Raw genomic sequence first — 6,498 nt, 5'->3', positions numbered from 1 at the left:
CACACGTCTGCGCCATCCATATGATTAGGCAGCGTGCCAGCGTGGCTGGAGCGCATCTCTCGCCCGGCCCTCACACTGCCTTGCTGGTGCGGGGATGCACCGGGTGGCGACCGGCAAAGTTGGAGCGGCCGTGAGGCGACCTGCGGAGCGGGGGATGAGTGGGTGCACAGCATGAGAGAGAGGCCGCGCGCGGATCACTGTCTTGGGGCATTGCGGTAATGCGCGTGGGCAGTGCTGCGTCGCACCACGCGACGGGACACGTAACAGGGTCACGGGGAGGGTAGGGTGGCGCTTGAACTCATGCTCTATGGCAGAGAATGGACGCGCTGACAGAGATGATAGCATCAGTTCCCCTATAGAGCTGTTTGAGCTACGCTTGAAAATGGGAGACAAACAACGTTAACGTTGACGAAGGTATTCACCTTGACGATGGAAACGCGACGTTTAGCGCACGGAAAAGAGGTTTGTAAGAGCCGGAACAAAGTAAAACCACAAGCACCGCAACAGCGTGGGCGAGAGGAGTGTGCATGCTCTGTTCTCTCGTTTCAAAAGCCCCTGAAGGTGTCTTGCGACTGAGACCGAGGTTAGAGGGGAGACGGCACATGCTTAAACACAAGAGCGTGCACACCCCATCACAGTCAAGACAAACAGTGAGAGAAAAGGAGAGAGAAAAAAAATCAGGATGCGAGAGGCGTTCAGAGGGGGGTCAACGTTGCGGTCAGGTGAGATGAAGAGGAAAAGCGACGAAGGCATCGACTGCGGATTCGCTGACTGACGGAACGCGGTTGTTTCAACGCGTCCACATACGCAGTCGTGCGATGAATGATTTCATCACACGACCGTGGACGAAAGACTCCGCCGCCCGCAAAAGGTCCATCCTCTCGCGAAGGACAGACCGAAAGGCGACCGAATGAAAACGACTGTGTTGTGCGTGCTGTTGATGTTTTTCTACTCCGTAAACCCATCAAGAAGTGTGAGAGAGCGTTGAATGACACCCAGCATCACACACAGGCGAACACAAGAGCTTCTTGGGTGGGCAGGTGTGCAAAGAGTTATAATAATAAAACTGAGAGAGTGAGGGGCGTGAAAGGAGGTGTGTGTGGAACAGTTGATTGTTTTTCTTTCCTTCTTTCGACCGGTGTGGAGGAAGCAGCCAAATGGCAAAAAGGACGCAGAGAGGAGGCAGTTGATAGAAGGGCGTGCATAGCCTTCTCATCAAGTGACCTCATAAGCTCGTGGTCCACTTCCAAGCTCATCCGTGTCTTTACCTGCTCCGACAGAGTACAGTTGAGCATGAGAGAGAAAAAGGGAGAGGGTTCGAATTAAGAAGACAAAGGAAGAGTAAAAATAGGCATCTCAACGCAAGAACCGCCATTCAAGAGCTACAGTCCAACTTGGGAAGGGGGTGTGGCAAGAGGAAGGAGGAGAATCTGTACATTATGAAAGGGGTAGGAGAGAAGGAAGCAGAAGGCAGAGGAAAGCAAATCAAAAACGCGAAAAAAAAAAACATAAAATATGCAAGCAGGTATGTCCCTTTTTGTTTCATTGAGTGTGCGTGTTAGTTTGCGTTTGGGATAGAGGGGGGTGGTGAAGGGGGAGGGGGGCTCTCTCGTTTTTGTATCCTGCGGGCAAAAGACCGAGACCTACAAAGATGAGCGCACGAGAGACCAAAACAAACAAAAACACATGCGGTGTGAGACACATCAGGTAAGACACTCTCCTCCCCTCCCTTCCCTCCCTTCCACCCCCCCCCCAAAAAAAAGGGTGTGGCGGTGGTGGAGGGTTGGAGGAGGCGCGAAAGAGGAGAGAGCGTCTAACACGAAGAAGAAACAAACAAAGAAGAGAGAGATGGCAACACGAGAAGTGTGACGCGGGAGAGCACAGGCAAAGCACAGCAACGGAAAATATGAAAGATCAAGTGCAGCCGTAATCGCCACAACGCAAAGGAAAACAACAAGGAGAACAACAACAAAAAGAGGCTGCTATAAGCAGCAGTGCAGGCAAGATCAGCAGGAAGGCCTCTGGGAACAGAAGGATTAGATCGGTCACACGTGTGCGAAGGGTCTCTTTCCTGTTCTCTGGATTCTCTCTCTGTTCGATCTGTTTCGATATTGAGTGAGACAGAGAAGGGGGAGGCTAGAGGGCAGAAAAAAAAAGAAAACGCACACAAAGCTGGACAGCGGCGATGGTGGCAAAAAACGGCAAGGTTGCAGGGGATAACAAGGAAGTCTCAGCCTTTCCCCAGCCCTGCGCCCTAAAGAGAAAAAAGTGGGCAGTTTATTTGACCAACGGGGCCCAGCAGCAATACAGCAAGAGAAAGCTGATCACACACACTCAACAGAAAAGAAGAAAACAAAAAAAAAGCAAGCAAGTCAGGCCACGCGTGTATGTGAAACAACAAAAAGGTAGAACATGTGAGCCGCTCCATTTGATGGGCGGTAGACACTCATACCAAAGTAGCGCGGCTGCCAACGAGGCGGAGAACGGAACGAAGCCGAAAAAAAAAAGTTACATGTGCGAAAACAACGAAGTGAGTAATAAAAAAGGAAGAGACAGAGATGGACGATACTTGTCTTTTTTTTTTCGTTGGAATATCGGTCACCATCATGGTGAGCCCCGTGTGGACGGGAGAGATATAAACGAAATCGAGAACGTCCACAGGCCCCAGCAGATAAATCAGAACGAACACATGAGAAGGATAAGCCTTCGGGGACTTTGAAGACACAAAGTATGCCGCATGCGAACACAAGAGATTCAGCGCGCTGAAAACACACACACACACGAAAAGAACGTAGAAGGGATCAACAAACTGGGTAGGACGTGTGGGATCAGCGGCTGAGCCACCAAGAGTGTAGACATGATCAGTGCGTTTGTACCCTTGGCCCCCTCCGTATTTCTCCAGAAGAAAAAAAAAGGGCATGCCCGTGTTTGCGTGCAGTGTGTGTTCCGCGGTGCGCAGCAAGAGTAAAGAAGGGAGTGGGCTGCGGGCGAGACTGAAAGGAAAAAAAGGGAAAGAAAAGTGAAGAGGTGGAAGAGATGTGAAGAGACGGAGGAGTGGTAATCGAAACCGCATTCGTGATAGGGGGGGGGGATAAAAAAAAACAGACGTTCGTTCTCTCGGAGGCGGGAAAAGGCAACAAGAGGGAACACGCAAGCGATGAAATCCAAGTAAACCGCTGCGTCTTGGGCGTCGCGAGCGAAAAGAAGTCGGAATACCAAAAAAAAAGAGAAAGTCAAAACGAATGCAGAAGAGAGAAGAGGACCTGTGTTTCAACGATGACTTGGATGGCCGCGACTCTCTCTTAACGCAAAAGGGCACCACGACAAAACGCACACAGCCAAAGAATTACAAAGAAAAAGGGAGGTTAACGGAGCCTTTGTTTCGTCAAGGTTCTCTGACGTATCCTGGTTCCCTTCGTACGTCCTACTCGCAGTGTAGTGCCGTTTGACGTTTTCGAGGTATCCGTTGCCCTTCACAAACGCCCTCGAGCTAAAAACAAGCAGGCGGACAGATGCATGAAATTTCACCCGCCCCGCCCCTCCACGAAAGACGGAAAGCACACACACACACACACGCACACCTCCCGGGAAGCGAAAGAAGATTCGGGGGAGACAGGCAACTGCCACCATAACCGAAGAGCAAAGAGCAAAAAGAAGGGGAACAGCAGCGCAAACACTGCATGCAGGGAGATACCCTATTCGCGTCACTTCTTGCGTTCATCCCGTCCTATCCTCGTCTCTATGCGTTTGCGGGCGTGTACGTGTCTGCATGTACGGACGGGCGCGGGTACGCTTCGGCTTGATGGAGATCGCGGTGGAAATCGTGTTGACGCTTGATGGAATTCGCACCATTTTTTTTCGTCGGTGTGTTTCTTAGAAAATGAACGCCTTTTCTATCCTGCATATCATTCCGCAAAGGAAAAAGATGTCCGTCCTTGCATACCGTCATAATAATACTCATTGCCGCACTGGTTCATGGCGCGTGAAACAAGATCTGCGATACTTGCGTGGCTTCTTTTTCGCTTATGTCCGACGCATCCCCCCCCCCCACTTGACTCTCAGCCGCCTTTCCTTCCGCTCTTAGTCCTCTCGGACCCTCTGCAGTCCCTCTGCTACTGCTGTTTTCCCTTTTTGTGATATGGCTTGCGCGTGTGTGTCTGTGGATGTGCGCTAGCGAGGTGGAGGGGGGCGAGTCTTTGCGCGCGTCAATGGAAAAAGGAGGCGGCTAGCTGCTCCAAGTATCGTCTCCGTTCTTTTCATTAACTTGCTGCGCAGTGTGCAGAGTCGACGAGAGCGTGCGAGAAGGATCGGCGAGAAGAACGACAAGTGAGGCGAACGTAGAGAAGGGAGGATAGGGAAAGACGAAACGCACAAGATGGCATTCTTCTTCACATCCAAAACCAGAAAAGCAACGAAAAAAAAAAGAAGCCGTTGACGGGTGCGACCTCCCCCGAAAACGAAGGAAGAGAAAGCCAGCAATGAAGCCAATCATATCACGTGTTTTGTCTTGATTTGGTTCGCTGATCAGGGCTTTTGAAGACATGGAAAAAGGGGGAGAAGCAGGGGTACATGGAAGAGAAACCGAGACGAGCGGAGATAGTCGAGCGGGTTTCGTGTCGGCTTGGAAGAGAAATGGGGAGAGCAGTCCTGGAAGCGTACGCACAAAACGCCGTCATCGCCATCGGCAAGAAAAAAAAAAAACAGAGAAGAGGGAAACACACCAGCATGAACCATTGGAACCGAAAGACAGCAAGCACAAAACAAACACGATAAAAGACACGAGGGTGTAACAAGAGGGGGAAAAAGGCGAGCTCTTGAGAACCCACCCATAAGCCAACGCACACATGCGCTTATCTAAACCAAAGAGGACCATGTTGAAAAACAGGAGAGAGGGCAAAAAAAAGGAGGTTCTTCATCGAGGTAAAGCCATGCCAAGGCAGCCGAAGCGTGTCGCACGCTCACTGCCCTCCGTCTCTACCTGAGCGTCTATCGCCATCTCCAGCCCAAACAACAATGCTCGTGTTAACAGTAGCCCATGTATCGGCACAACAAAGGCTTTTGGTTGTAAAGACAAAAAAAAAATGAAAAGCAGTCGAGCCAGACACATACACGCATATCCACGCGGAGAGGGTTGATTCCCAACGCAAAGCACATCCACCGTATGCCGCTGCACTGCATGCCGCGGTGCTGCCGTAGTTCAACTCCTTGTTCAGGATCACCACTTCCACCCTCTTTTCCTCCCACGCGTATTTTCCTTTTTCCTCTTCCTTGTGCTAGAATCATTCTTTGCCTCTTTTGTCATGAATTCGAGGCATCGGCATGGGTAAGAGGCTGCAGAAGAAAAGTGCGCGGAGAGAGAGACGAACGAATACGAAATCCGCGCAGCCGAGCAGAAGCAAGCGTCGCACACGCAGAACACAAAATACGAAAATGGCGAATTGGAGAGAGAAACGAACAAAAAAAAAACCACAGAGGGCGAAAGGGGAAAAAAAAAACGGCGTCAACGGAAGCTTTCCGAGACGAAAAGGCAGAGTGTGAGAGGAAGCCATGCGGTGCCACACAACTGGAAGAAGGGAGGTGCGATGGCTGAGGGCACAAGGAGGAAAAAAAAGATTGGGTCATGTCAGGAGCAGGAAGAGAGACGGAGACGATACTCTTCTGAAATACACACGCGTTGCACGTGAGTTGAACAAAAGACGGGTAGGGGGTATTTGGCGATGAAGGGGACACGAGGAGTCGCGAAAAGAACGAAGAGGAGGAAAAATAAAAGCAGCAGCGGTTACACTTCTCTTGGGCAGTGAGTGTGACCCATGGACTGACAAAGCACAACGTCTTTTATCACGCAGACACACACGCGGGGCACCACACGCATCTGCCACACATACTCAAGCTCTCTCTCTCTCTAACACACCCGCAGAACGAAAGAAAAAAAAAGCTATGTAATAATAATCATGATATCATATAAAGGATGCGGGAATCGAAGACGACATCGGAAAAACACGCGAGACTCGCTCGTCTGCATACAGTTCTCCTGTCCCCCTCTCTCTTTCCCTCGAATTGAAGCAAAAAGGGCCCATTGACTGTTCTTTTCTTTGGCGTATTTTTATGGGTGGTGGTCGAAGCCTGAATATGCGTTTCCTCGTCTGCACGTATGCGCGTTTTCACGCAGACGACTTTCCTGCCACACCTTCTCCCATCCACTGTCGATCCTCAGTCTATGCACCCCCAGATCCATCCGACACGCAAACCCGCAAACAAACCTACATCACGGCAACCGTGCAGGGCTGCGTGAACGCGGTCACAGGCAATGGACAAACAGAGAGACGGCATGGAAAAACAAGGAGGACAGACCAAGAACACATACTGAGTCACTGCACAGAAAACGCCTATACAGACACACCACAAGCAAGAATTCATTTCTTCTCAGCAGGCCATTCTGGCACGAACAGGTCCGCAATAATACACACGAACACACACACAATCACAGCTCACCGAGCC

The sequence above is a fragment of the Leishmania donovani genome, chromosome 35 (assembly GCF_000227135.1).
Source record: "Leishmania donovani BPK282A1 complete genome, chromosome 35".
In the NCBI taxonomy this organism is placed as follows: Eukaryota; Euglenozoa; class Kinetoplastea; order Trypanosomatida; family Trypanosomatidae; genus Leishmania; species Leishmania donovani.
This window is presented reverse-complemented; position numbering follows the sequence as displayed.